Source organism: Cebus imitator, unplaced genomic scaffold (assembly GCF_001604975.1).
Source record: "Cebus imitator isolate Cc_AM_T3 unplaced genomic scaffold, Cebus_imitator-1.0 Scaffold61, whole genome shotgun sequence".
NCBI lineage: Eukaryota > Metazoa > Chordata > Mammalia > Primates > Cebidae > Cebus > Cebus imitator.
In genome coordinates, this window is record NW_016107376.1 from 10,373,345 (window position 1) to 10,388,091 (window position 14,747).

General features: G+C 36.4%; 1 long non-coding RNA gene across 1 annotated transcript; it reads right to left on the reverse strand.

The window, feature by feature from the left end:
• Positions 1-1,038: 1,038 nt before the first annotated feature.
• LOC108305196 lies at positions 1,039-13,698 on the reverse strand. Its single transcript, XR_001825603.2, has 3 exons — positions 13,602-13,698; positions 1,975-1,982; positions 1,039-1,182 (listed from the first exon to the last, which is right to left on the reverse strand). It is a non-coding gene; the product is annotated as an uncharacterized LOC108305196 (long non-coding RNA).
• Between the last annotated feature and the right edge of the window lie 1,049 nt (positions 13,699-14,747).

Consider the following 14,747-nt stretch of genomic DNA (forward strand, 5'->3'; position numbering starts at 1 on the left):
GTCACAATACCTCATCCAATTTTTCCTAAGAAGAACACTTTCTCCTTATATTTTACATATAACATATATCGGATTATGTAAAAAGGCCAGACTTAACGACTGATTGGGGTACCTGAAACAGAAGGGGAGAATGGAACTAAGTTAGAAAACATACTTCAGGGTATCATCCAGGAGAACTTCCCCAAACTAGCAAGAGAGGTCAACATTTAAATTCAGGAATTTCAGAGAACTCCAGAAAGCCTCTATGAGAAGATGAAATCCAAAACATATATAATAATCAGATAGCGTCTCCGAGGTTGAAATGAAGGAAATAATGTTAAAGGCAGCCAGAGAGGAATGCCAGGTCATCTACACAGGGAAGCTCATTACAATAACACTACCCCACTCAGCAGACACCCTAAAAGCCAAAACAGATTGGAGGCAAATACTCAACATTCTTAAAGAAAATAATTTCCAACCCAGAATTTCATATCTGGCCAAACTAAGCTTCATAAGCAAAGTAGAAATAAAATCCTTTTCAGAAAAGCAAATGCTGAGGGAACTTATCACTACCAGGTTTGCTTTACAAGAGCTCCTGAAGGAAGAACTAAAAATGGAAAGGAAAAACCATTACCAGCCACTGCAAAAACACACTGAAGCATAAAGACCAAATGACATTATGAAGCAACTACACCAACAAGTCTGCAAAACAAGCAGCTAGCATCATGATGACAGGATCAAATTCACATATAAGAGTATTAAACTTAAATGTAAATGGGCTAAATGTTCCAATTAAAAGACACAGAATGGCAAGCTGGATAGAGTCAAGACCCATTTATTTTACTGTGTTCAAGAGATGCATGTTGTGCAAAGGCACACATAGGCTCAAAATAAAGAGATATAGGAAAATCTATCATGCTAATGCAAAGCAGAAAAAAGTAAGGGTTGCAATCCTAGTTTCTGACAAAAAAGATTTTAAACTAACAAAAATATAAAAACACAAAGAAGAGCGTTACATTAACTCTCCTAAATATATATATGTAAAATCCAAGAGCACCCAGATTCATAAAACAAGTTCTTAGAGACATACAAAAGACTAAGACTCCCACACAATAATTGTGAAAGAGTTTAACATTCCACTGTAAATATTAGCCAGATCATTGACACAAAAAATTAGCAAAGATATTCAGGACTTGAACTCAGCTCTGGATCAAGTGGTCCCTGATAGATAGCTATAGAACTCTGCACCCAAAAACAACAGAATATACATTCTTCTTGGCACTATATGGCACTTACTCTAAAATTAATCACATAATTTGAAGTAAAATACTCCTCAGCAAATGCAAAAGAACTGAAATCATAACAAACAGTCTCTCAGACCACAGCACAATCAAATTAAAACTCAAGACTAAGAAACTCATTCAAACCCACACAATTACATGGATATTGAACAACCTGTTCCTGTTTTACTCCTGGGAAAATTATGAATTTAAGGCAGAAATCAAGAAATTCTTTGAAATCAGTAAGAACAAAGAGACAACATACCAGAATCTATGCAACACAGATAAAGTGTGTTAAAACGGAAATTTATTGTACTAAATTCCCATATCAAAAAGCAAGAAATATCCCAAATTGACTATCCTGACATTACAACCAAAAAGAACAAGAGAAACAAGAGCAAACAAACCCCAAATCTAGCAGAAGACTAGAAATTACCAAGATGAGAATGGAACTAAAGGAGATAAAGACAAGAAAATCTCCTTTCAAAATCAACCCAGGAGGTGGTTTTTGGAAAAAAAAAAAAAGGTAACAGAGCACTAGTTAGACTAATGAAGAAGAAGAAAAAAAGAGAAGAATCAAGTAGATAAAATAAAAAATGATAAAGGGATTATCACCACTGACCCCACAGAAATACAAATAACCATCGGAGAATACTATAAACACCTCTGTGCAAATAAACTAGAAAATCCAGAAGAAAGGGAGAAATTCCTGGACACATACACCTTCCCAAGACTAAACCAAAAAAAGTTGAATCCCTGAATGGACCAATAGCAGGCTCTGAAATTGAGGCAGTAATAAATAGCCTATCAACCAAAAAAAAGCCCAGGACTAGAGAGATTTATAGCTGGATTTGACCAGAGGTACAAAAAGAAGCTGGTACCATTTCTTCTGAAATTGCCAAACAGTGGAAAAGGAGGGACTCCTTTTATGGAGGCCAACATCATTCTGATACCAAAACCTGGCAGTTACAACAAAAAAAGAAAACTTCCAACCAGTATTTCTGATGAATATTGTTGCAAAATCCTCAATAAAATACTGGCAAACTGAATCCAGAAGCTCATCAAAAAGCTTATGCTCTATGATCAGGTTGGCTTCATCCCGGGATGCAAGCCTGGTTCAACATACAAATCAATAAATGTAATTCATCACATAAACAGAACTGAAGACAAAAAAACCCATATGATTACCTCAATAGACACAGAAAAGATCATCAATAAAATACAAAATCTCTTCATGCTAAAAAACTAAATTAACTGTGTATTGAAGAAACATGCCTAAAAATAGTAAGAGTCATTCATGACAAATCCACTGCCAATATTATACTGAAAGGGCAAAAGCTGGAATCATTTCCCTGGAAAACCCATGCAAGAAAAAGATACCCTGTCTCACCACTCCTATTCAACATAGTACTGGAAGTTCTGGCCAGGGCAAACAGGCCAGAAAAATAAAGAGTATTCAAATAGGAAAAGACAAAGTCATGCAAAATCAATGTGCAAAAATCAAAGCATTCCTATTCATCAACAATAGATGAGCAGAGAGCCAAATTATGAATGAATTCTCATTCACAATTGCTACAAACAGTATAACATACCTAGGAATACAGCTAACAAGGGAATTGAAGGAAATAACAGATGCTGGTGAGGTGGAGGAGAAATAGGAATGCTTTCACACTGTTTTTGAGAATTTAAATTAATTCAGCCACTGTGGAAGACAATGTGGAGATTCCTCAAAGACCTAGAACCAGAAATAAAATTTGACCCAACAATCCCAAGGGATATAAATCATTATATTATAAAGATAAATGCACATATATGTTCATTGCAGCACTATTCACAAAAGGAAAGAGAGAAAATCAACCCAAATGCTCATCAATAATAAACTGGATAAAGAAAATGTGGGACATATACACCACGGAATATTATGCAGTCATAAAAAGGAATGACATCATGTTCTTTGCAGAGATATAGATGGAGCTGGAAGCCCTTATCCTCAGCAAACTAACACAGGAGCAGAAAACCAAACACCACATGTGCTTACGTATAAGTTGGAGTTGAGCAATAAAACACATGGACAGAGAAGGGAACAACACACACTAGGGCCTATGGCAGGGACAGGGGGAGGAAGAACATAGGAAAAATAGCTAACAAATGATGGGCATAATACCTAGGTGATAGGCTGATAGGTGCATCAAACCACCATGGCACATGTTTACCTATATAACAAACCTGCACATCTTGCACATGTATCCCAGAACTTAAAATAAATATTTTTGTTTGTTTGTTTGTTTGTTTTTTGAGATGGAGTTTCGCTCTTGTTACCCAGGCTGGAGTGCAATGGCGCGATCTCAGCTCACCGCAACCTCCACCTCCCAGGTTCAGGCAATTCTCCTGCCTCAGCCTCCTGAGTAGCTGGGATTACAGGCATGCGCCACCATGCCCAGCTAATTTTTGTATTTTTAGTAGAGACGGGGTTTCACCATGTTGACCAGGATGGTCTCGAGCTCTTGACCTCGTGATCCACCCGCCTCGGCCTCCCACAGTGCTGGGATTACAGGCGTGAGCTACCGCGCCCGGCCAATAAATATTTTTTTAAAAAACAAAATACAATTTTGGAATTGTTTATTTCTTGAATTTTCCATTTAGTATTTTTGGACTGTAGTTAACTATAGGTAAAATGAAACCATGGTAAGAATAAACATAGGTAAGCAGGAAGTATTGTGTATGTAATTATATAGAGATAGATAGATATAGATATCTATATATAGATATATAGATATCTATATAGATATCTATATAGATATATACACACACACACACACATACATACATACATACACACACACACACACACACACACACACATACATACTGTTATCATTATGAGAAAATGATGCCATTTTTCATCAGCAGCCTCTAAGTTGGTCCTTGATAATTCCTACCTCAACTTGGATGCTCATTCCTACTGTCTTGGATCATTCACATAGAGAGAGGTCCAGTGCCATGTGGTCAGAAAGCACTATGTAGAGGCTCACATCAGTGAGCTTGGATGTGGACTTTTCTACCCTTTAGTTAAGTATTTAGATGAGTTTTCAGCCTGAAACAACAGCTTGACTGCAACCTCATGAGAGACCTTGAACTAGAGGCACCAAGCTAAGCTATTATCTCATTTCTGACCTCCAGGAACTCTGACATAATAAATGTTTGTTGTTTTCAATCAGATTGTTGGTGTGAAGTGAATTTTTTCATGCAACAATATTTAACGAATACCTCATTGATGGTAAGGCCATCAATTACCTCTTAAGTACAAAAATCTAATGCATTTTTATTTAATGTGAACGTTTTACAAGAAAAGTACTTAAACTTGGAATAATACAATGATAGACTGAATCTAAGCTCTGCCATTTACTTGAAATGTTACCATCTCTATCTGTGCCACAGTTTGTTAATGTGTGTAATAAAGATAATAGTAGTGCCTATCTCATAGTTTTTCATAACTATTAAATGAGATAATACCTGTAAGGCATTTAATAAGAATGTCTGACACATAGCAAGTGTGAAATAAATATTAGCTTTACTTTTCACTGTTATTACTCTCTGCCTATTAAGATTATCATCAGCTTCTGCGTCTATAATACAAATTCTTAGTTTTCTTTATTGCTTATTGCCGGGATTATTGCAACCATCTTCTAATTGGTTTTAATTTAAAAATTTTATTCATACTTCTACGTAGAAGCCTCAGTGATAACTCAGATCCTTCAGATAAAAATGTTAACTTCTCAGGTTTGCCTTTCACACAACTATGGCCCTTCATTATTATTTACCTGCTTTCCTCTTCAGGCTCATTCACCACTTCACCCACACAAGCAACAAAAGCTTTGCTAACTTGAACTTCCTCAATGAACTTCCTCAAATTTCCTATAAGAACAATACATTTTTATACTTTGATTATATACTTTGGTTATATATTGTCTGTTGGCTTTGCTAAAAATTTTGCTTTCCTTATTCTGTCTTTCTTCTTCCTTTGTTCTCAAGACCAGCTCCTCTGAGACTTTTCATTCAACTCCCTTCTATAGCCATCTCTACTGGTGCCCCTTTTTAAACCTTAAATAACATCCTTCTTTTATGATAGTAGGTGGAGTAGTGACTACATAGTGTAATTTGGGTGTGTTGAGGAATATTAGAGTAACTGTATTTGTTTCTACATAAAAATTACCCTGAAACATAGAATCTCAAAATAACTATCATTTATTATCTCATAGTGTCTGTGGGTCAGATATTTGGGAGCAGCTTAGCTTGTTGAATCAGACTCAGGGTCTCTCATGAGGCTGCATTCAAGAAGTGGTTTAGGGCTGAAGTTATTTGAAGGCATGATTTGTGCAAGAGGATTTTCTTCCAACGTGGCTCACTCAATGTCTTTTGAAGAGAAGCCTCCCTTCTGGCTACAGACAGAAGGCTTCAGTTATGTCACATGGTTCTTTCCATAGTGGTACTTGAGTGTCCTTGCAATATGGCAGTTGGCTTATTTCAGAGCAAATGTTCCAAGAATCACACAAAATCTGCAAAGTTTTCTAGGCTAAACTTGAAAGTTGCACTGCATCATCTTCAATGATATGTTAGTTATATAAGTCATCCCTATCAAATGTGAGAGAAAACAGCAGGAATATTAGGAGATCAGGATCATTGTTAGGTATCACGGAGGCTACTAAATTGAAAAACTTTAACATTAAGGAAGAATATATTAATCATTTAATAATATTTTAGACTCATCTTGATTATTTTAATTGTGGAGAGTTTCCCTGAAAAATTTTGCCTTCAAGGAAATCCCAATTTAAAACAAAGGGAAATAAATTTAAACATTATTATGACTTTTATGTGACATAAATGTGTACATGTTTAGCATATATTTCATTTTTACAACTGAATTTAAGCTTATGAGTAATCATATATTTAAAGAAAAGCTTAATGTGTCATGAAGAACAAAGTGATAAAATGAGGATATTTTCATTCTGGCAACTGTAAGGCCCTGGATTAACTATGGAATTCATTGTGCTTCAGCTCTGTTACCACTCTGATGGGTACTATAACTAATTGTCCTTACATCTTTTGAGAGTGTTACGAGTGTAAAGAAAATTACTTATGGGAAGCAGCAATGAAAAGTTAAAACAATTATAAAAAGGTAAAGAGGCTTTATTAGGTCATTTGTAAAAGTGTCTCATAAATGACATTTGAATATTTGTAATTACCTAGCATATATCACAAACAAATAGTAATTAATATAATCATACATGACATTAATTTCAGGTGACTTTTACCATGATACCTTATTTCCCTTTTAGGGTAGCTCATCAAGGAGCTAGATTTACAATACCACGTGTAAAGACAATACTGATCTTCAAGTATCATTAATCTTTGTTCAAACATAATATAGATAAGACAGAAAATGTAGGTAAAAAGTTTCCATCAGTGTTAAATTCTAGTGTTATTAACTCATTCTAGAATTATGGACAACATAAAGGCTGTGACATAATTCCTGCTTCTCAATGAAGCAAGTTTCCAATTTCTTCAATATTCAATTTGTGAATATTCTTGCAGGCAAAAATAATTTTACTTTTTGATAATGTTTTATGGCATTCACAATTAGTAATAATTTTAATTATTAGTAATAACACTGAGGTCAAGTAGTTGCACAGCCTAATCAATTACACTAGCTATGTGCAACACCTCAGTGACAGTTGCACTGTGAATGTAGATTGACTGTTTTTGTCTCTGAAGTCATGTTTCTATCAAGAAGGATCATTTGAATCTATAAATTAGCACTTCTATTAACTACTTTTGAAATTATTCCATGAAATATGTAATGACTTGTCATTAAACATCATTCTAGGTGATGTATCAGCTGATAACTTATTGTGTTCCTTCTTCAATGATTTTTAGAGCAAAATGCAGAAAACCGATTGACTTATACAAAGGATTTGATACCCATAATTTGAGTCATTACTGTTCAATTTTTTTTTAACCATAGCATATTTAGGTATGATATGATTTACATAGATATTGGTACACAGATATAGGATATTGCAAATTTAAAACATGAGTCATTTGCTTGGGACCTTGCTTAGGGTCAAAAGGAAACTGATATTAAATCTAGAAAAAAAGTGATCCATTGACTGCAATGATTAAAGCATTATTAATATAATTTTCCATCATAATTTGGAAGGCAAATAATTTTCATCTAGAAGAAGAGGTTGGAATATAGACTTTTAGTGGTGTGTGATAGCTGTCATTGGGTAGATTTGCCAAGATCTTAAAAGAAATAAGTGATTTCAATAACTGTGTATTTCCAAGTAGAAAAAAAAGTAGAAAATTCAGAAACTTGAAGGTTTAGAAATGGAACTATATCTGAATTTCAAATAATAAATCATACAATTAGTTTTTTAAAATTCTGTTTAAAGGCAGGGACTGAAACAATGTTTACCCTTTCACTCATCACTAAAATTTTCTGAGTAGCTAAGGTGGTACATAGTAATTCTTTTCATCTGGACCAAATAACTCTAGGGAAAAACACAAAGGCTATGCCTCTCCTAACAAAGCTTAACAGAACAAAAGTACCCACAACTATTTCAAAAATATGAGAGTGAGAATGTGGAGGATGGTGGAAGAAAGAATGCAAGGAAATATAGCAAATTTAAGAAGTAAATCAAAAAGTCAGGTTGGAGAGAGCCCAGGTAGGTAACTCTGGGAGTGAATAAGATACAGCAGTGAATCATTCTGAAGTGGTTCAGCTACTTCTGGCCCATAAAGCAGAATGCAGATTCAAGATGGCTAGCTATATGCAGCTAGTATGTACCTCCTCCACAGAGAGGAACCAAAATAGCAATTAGATATTCACCATTTGAATAGATCATCTAAGAAAGAAAAACAGGAGTGATGAGAAGCACTGAAAGCAAAGAAGAAAGAAGTGTGGCAGCACATTTACAGTCTTAGCTACAGGATAACCTGTCAACACATGCAGGCTTTAAGACTAAAATTGAGAGCTGCCTAGAGATTGCACAGAGGTATTTCTCTGGAGACAGAACTAATGCTGAGCCTCATAGGCTTCTAAGCCCTGAGAAGCTACAGCACGACACCATTCTGAGACCCAGTACACCAAATAACTCTGCCCTGTCCTGGGGCCAGTGTCACTACTGCTGCTGCTGCTGCTGAGCCAAGAAGGGAGGGAGAGGCCAGGCACTTTCACATACCTCAATAACAAATCTCACTGCAGGCTACTGTGGAATCAAGATATAAGGATATCACATGTTCCACAGCTACCTGCCTTCCTTGGGTCCACTGAGGTGACACTTTTCTCCCTGATGGCAAGCCCGCAGTGCAGCTACAGCTGCCCACATCTGAGCATTCTCCTGGTAGGTAGGGTACCACCTTGTCTATTACAACCAGTGTCTGAACACACTGCCAGGTGGCCTGAGGAAAAATCCACCAGCCTGGTCCCATCTCCCTGATACTCCAGCATGCCATCCACAGGCTTGAGGATCTCACAGCCCAGTCCCTCACCATTGCCACTATTTGTGCAGATGTCAACATAAGGACACAAGAAACATGAAAAAGTGTGGAAATATGACACCTCCAGCAATAATTCTTCAGTAACAGATCCTAATAGAAAAAATTCACAAAATTCCTGAAAAAGAATTTAAAATACTGATTTTAAAGAAAATCCATGAGATAAAATAACTCTGAAAAACAATACAGATAAATAAGAAAACAACTAAATATAAGAATAAGAAGTTTACCAAAGAGAGAGATTTTTTTGTTAAAGAACCAAACAGAAATTCTGAAACTGATTAATTTGAGGAAATACAAAATACATTTAAAAGATTTGACAATTGACTAGATCAAGTAGAAGAAAGAATCTGAGAACTTGAAGACAGGTATTTTTAAATAATTCGTAAAAAATAAATAATAAACTATTTTTAAAATAGGCAAAGTCTTTGTGACATTTTGGATAATATAGTCACATATAAAGTGACTGAATATGTGAATTATCAATGCCCTTGGTAAGAAAACATATGTAGTAAAATATTAGATGAAAAATTCCTAAGTTTATCAAAAGATATAGGTATCTAAATACAGGAGGTACAAAGATCATCAAACAGATATAACGCAGAAAGATCTTTTCTAGCAGTACATTAAAGTCAAACTGTCTGAAGTTAAAGCAAAAAGGGGATATAAAAACAGCATGAGAAAAACATCTAGTCCCCTCTAAAAGAACCCCCTTCAGACTAACACTGGATTTCTCAACAAAAACTTTAAAATCTAGGAGAGAATTGGTTGTCATATTCATGGTCATGAAAGAAGAAAACTGCTACCCAAGGATAATGTATTCAGCAAAATTATCTTTTATAAATAAAGTAGAAATAAAGTTTTTCCAAGATAAGCAAACACAAAGAGAATTCATCACCATTATACAGCCCTGTGAGAAAATCTCAAGAGTTCTAAACTTGGAAAAAAAGGGTGACACTCATCATGAAAACACACACTGTGTGTTTTAAACTCACTGGTAAACCAAATACACAAATGAGCAAGAAATATGATTCAAATAGTGCCACTATAGTGAAACACCAAGCCACAATCACTAACAATAATAGAAAAAGAAAGAAACAAAGTATTTACAAAACAACCAGAAACAATTAACAATATGAGAGTAACAAAGCCTCACATATTAATGATAACTTTGAATGTAAATGGATTAAATTCTCTAGATATAAATAGAGAATGACTGAATAAAGAAACTCAGTCCAACCATATGCTGTCAACAAGAATCACACTTTGCCAGAAAAGACACATACTGACTCAAAGTAAAGGAATTAAAGTTATTCTTTTCAAATGGAAAACAAAAATAATATAGGAATGGTTGTATCTATTCAGATTTAAAATTTTTTGAGTTAAAAAACAGTAAAAAAAAAAAGACAATGACAGTTACTGTATAATGATAAAGGCATCACTTTAGCAAAAGAATATAACAATTCTAAATATATATGCAACCAACACTAAAATACTCAGATTCATAAAGCAAATATTATTATATTTAAAGAGAGAGGCAGATTCCTATTATAGTGGGAGATTTCAACTGTACAATATAATGGAAGACTTTAACTCTCAGCATTAGACAGAATATTTAGGCAGAAAATCCACAAAAATAATTGGATTTCAACTGGACTTTGATTTAACAGACATTTACAGAACACTTCATCCAACTACTGCAGAATATGCATTCTTCTCATCAGCACATGGAATATTTTCAAGGATACATCATATTTTAGGACACAAACCAAGCCTCAGCATATTTTTTTGAAATTGAAACCATGCCAAGTATCTTCTCAGACCAAAGTTGAATAGAAATAGAAATCAACACTAAGAGGAATTTTGGAAATCAAATACCCAAAAATTTAAATAAAAACAAAATAAAACAAAATAAAAATGTTCCTGAATCATCACTGGGTCAATGAAAAAATTACTGTGAAATTTAAGGAGGGCAGATCCAAGATGGCCTAATTGAAACAGCTCTGGAGTGCAGTTCCCAGTGAGAACAATGCAGAGCATGAGTAATCACCACGTTTCCAAATTAGGTTTTACTGCTCACAGACCAGGAGATTCCCCAGACTGAAAAGCACCATGAGTTTCCAGCACGGCTGATTCAGCCCACGCAGTGGGTCTCCGCAAAAAAAAAACTCACGCAAATCTGGGCAGCCATTTCAACTGGCAACTGGAATGCCTGGGAGACAGAGTGACCAATTCAACTGATAAAAAAGGGGACTGAAATGGAGCAGGTAATCTGGCTTGGTGGTTGCCACCCCCACAAAGATCAGCAATCTGAAAAGCTCTGGATTGAGTGTTTCGTAGCAAGTGCAGCTGGACCCAGGATGATCCAGCTATGTGGGGGAAGGGTTGTCTGCCATTACTGAGGCAGTCCACAACTCCTGAGGCAGTCCACCATTACTGAGGCTGTCTGCCATTACTGAGGCTGTCCGCCAGTACCGAGACAGTCCACCATTACCAAAGCAGTCTGCCATTACCGAGGCAGACTGCCATTACTGAGGCAGTTCTAACTATACCTCTATAAATAAAACTGCTAGGAAGTTCACACAGCAGCTGGGCAGAGCCCACAGCAGCTCAGCAATGCCTCTGCTGGCAGACTGTGACTATGCTACCTCCTTGCTGGACAGGGCATCTCTGAAAAAAGGCAGCAGCACATCAGGAACTTATAAAGCCCCACCTTCCTAGGACAGAGCACCTGGGAAAAGCGGCAGTTATGAGTTCCACTGCAGCAGACTTAAATGTACCTGCCCAGCATCTCTGAAAGGAATAAAGGAGCTCCCAGCTCTGCACTTGAGATCCTATAAGGGACAGACTGTCTCCTCAAACAGCTCCCGACCCCCATATATCCAAAGAGACACCTCATAAAGGAGAGCTCGGGCTGATATCTGGTGGGTAGCCTTCTGGGACAAAGATAACAGAAGAAGAAACTGGCAGCAACACTTACTGTTCTGCAGCTACTGCAGGTGATCCCCAGGAAAGCAGGGTCTGGAGTGGACCTCCAGCAGTCCTACAATAGAGGGGCCTGACTGTTAGAAGGAAAACTAAAAAACAGAAAGAAATAACTTCGACATCAACAAAAAGGATGTCCACTCAGAGACCCCATCCAAAAGTCACCAGCTACAAAGACCACAGGTAGATAAAGCCACTAAGATGAGAAGAAACAGTGCAAAAAGGATGAAAATACCAAAAACCAGAATGCCTCTCCTCCTCCAAGGGATCAAAACTCCTCCCGAGCAAGTGAACAGAGCTAGATAATGAGTCTGATGAATTGACAGAAACAGGCTTCAGAAGGTGGATAATAACAAACTTCTCTGAGCTAAAAGAACACGTTCTAACCCAATGCAAAGAAACTGAGAACCTTGAAAAAAGGTTTGATGAAATGCTAACAAGAATAAACAGCTTAGAGAAGACTATAAATGACTTGATGGAGCTAAAAAACACAACTGGAGAACTTGGTGAAACATAGACACATTTCAGTAGCCATATCAACCAAGCAGAAGAAAGGGCATCAGAGATTGAAGATTAACTCAATGATATAAAAAAGAGGGCAAGATTAGAGAAAAAAAGAGAGAAAAGAAATGAACAAAGCCTCCAAGAAATATGGGATTAAGTGAAAAGACCTAATCTATGTTTGATAGGTGTACCTGAATGTGACAGAGAGAATGAATCCAAGCTGGAAAACACTCTTCAGGATATTATCCAGGAGAACTTCCCCAACCTAGCAAGGCAGGCCAACATTCAAGTCCAGGAAATACAGAGAACACCACAAAGATATTTCTCAAGAAGAGCAACCCGAAGGCACATAATCCTCAGATTCACCAGGGTTGAAATGAAGGAGAAAATGCTAAGGGCAGCAAGAGAGAAAAGTCAGGTTACCACAAAGCGAAGCCCATCAACTCACAGAGGATCTCTCATCAGAAACCCTACAAGCCAGAAGAGAGTGGGGGCCAATATTCAACAACCTTAAAGAAAATAGCTGTCGACCTAGAATCTCCTATCTAGCCAAACTAAGCTTCATAAGTGAAGGAGAAATAAAATCCTTTATGAACAAGCAATTGCTGAGAGATTTCATCACCACCAAGCCTTCCTTACAAGAGCTCCTGAAAGAAGCACTACATATAGAAATGAACAACCAGCACTAGCCACTCCAAAAACATACCAAATGGTAAAGAGCATCGAAGCAATGAAGAAACTTCATCAACTAATAGGAAAAAAAAAAAACAGCTAGCATCAAAATGGCAGGATCAAATTCACACATAACAATATTAACCTGAAATGCAAATGGGCTAAAGGCCCCAATCAAAAGACACAGAATGGCAAATTGGATAAAAAGTCAAAACGCATCTGTGTGCTGTATTCATGAAACCCATCTCACATGCAAGGACAAACATAGGCTCAAAATAAAGGGATGAAGATTTACCAAGCAAAAAAAAAAAAAAAAAAAGCAGGAGTTGCAATCCTAATCTCTTATAAAATAGACTTTAAACCAACAAAGATCAGAAGAGACAAAGAAGGGCATTACATAATGGTAAAAGGATCAATGCAACAAGAAGAGCTAACAATCCTAAATTATACACACCAAATACAGGAGCACCAAGATACATAAAGCAATTTCTTAATGACCTGCAAAGAGACTTAGACTCTCACACAATAAGAGTGGGAGACTTTAACACTCCACTGTCAATATTGGACAGATCATCGAGACAGAAAATTAACAAGGATATCTAGGGCTTGAACTCTGATCTGGACCAATCAAACCTAATAGACCTTTACAGGATTTTCCACCCCAAATCAACAGAATATACATTCTTCTCAGCACAACATCACACTTACTCTAAAACTGACCACATAATTGGAAGTAAATCACACCTCAGCATATGCAAAAAAATGGAAATTGTAACAGTCTCTCAGGCCACAATGCAATCAAATTAGAACTCAGGATTAAGAAACTAACTAAGAACTGCACAACTTAATGGAAACTGAACAACTGGCTCTTGAATGTTGACTGGATAAACAATGAAATGAAGGCAGAAATAAAGATGTTCTTTGAAATCAATGAGAACAAATACACAATGTACCAGAATCTCTGGGACACATTTAAAGCAGTGTCTAGAGGGAAATTTATAGCAATAAATGCCCACAGGAGATACAAGGAAAGATCTAAAATTGATACTGTATCATCAATATTAACAGAGTTAGAGGAGCAAGATCAAAAATACTCAAAAGCTTGAGAAGACAAGAAATAACAAAGATCAGAGCAGAACTGAAGGAGATAGTGACACAAAAAACCCTTAAAAAAATCAATAAATCCAGGAGCTGGTTTTTTGAAAAGATCAACAAAATAGACCCCTAGCTAGATTAATAAAAAAGAAAAGAGAGAAGAATCAAATAGATGCAATAAAAAATGATAAAGGGGATATTGCCACCAATGCCACAGAAATACAAACTACCAACAGCAATTACTAAAACAACTCTATGCATATAAACCAGTAAACCTGGAAGAAATGGATACATTCCTGGACACTTGCACCCTCTCAAGCCTAAACCAGGAACAAGTTGGAACCCTGAATAGACCAATAACAAGGGCTGAAGTTGAGGCAGCAGTTAATAGCCTACCAACCAAAAAAAGCCCAGGTCCAGATGGGCTCACAGCTGAATTCTACCAGACATACAAAGAGGAGCTGGCACCACTCCTTCTGAAACTCTTCCTAATAACACAAAAAGAGTGAATCCTTCCCACGTTGTTTTATGAGACCAACAATATCCTGATACCAAAACCCAGCAGAGACTCAGCAAAAAAAGAAAACTTCAGGCCAATATCCGTGATGAACATAGATGCAAAAATCTTCAATAAACTACTGGCAAACTGATTGCAACAGCACACTGAAAAGCTTA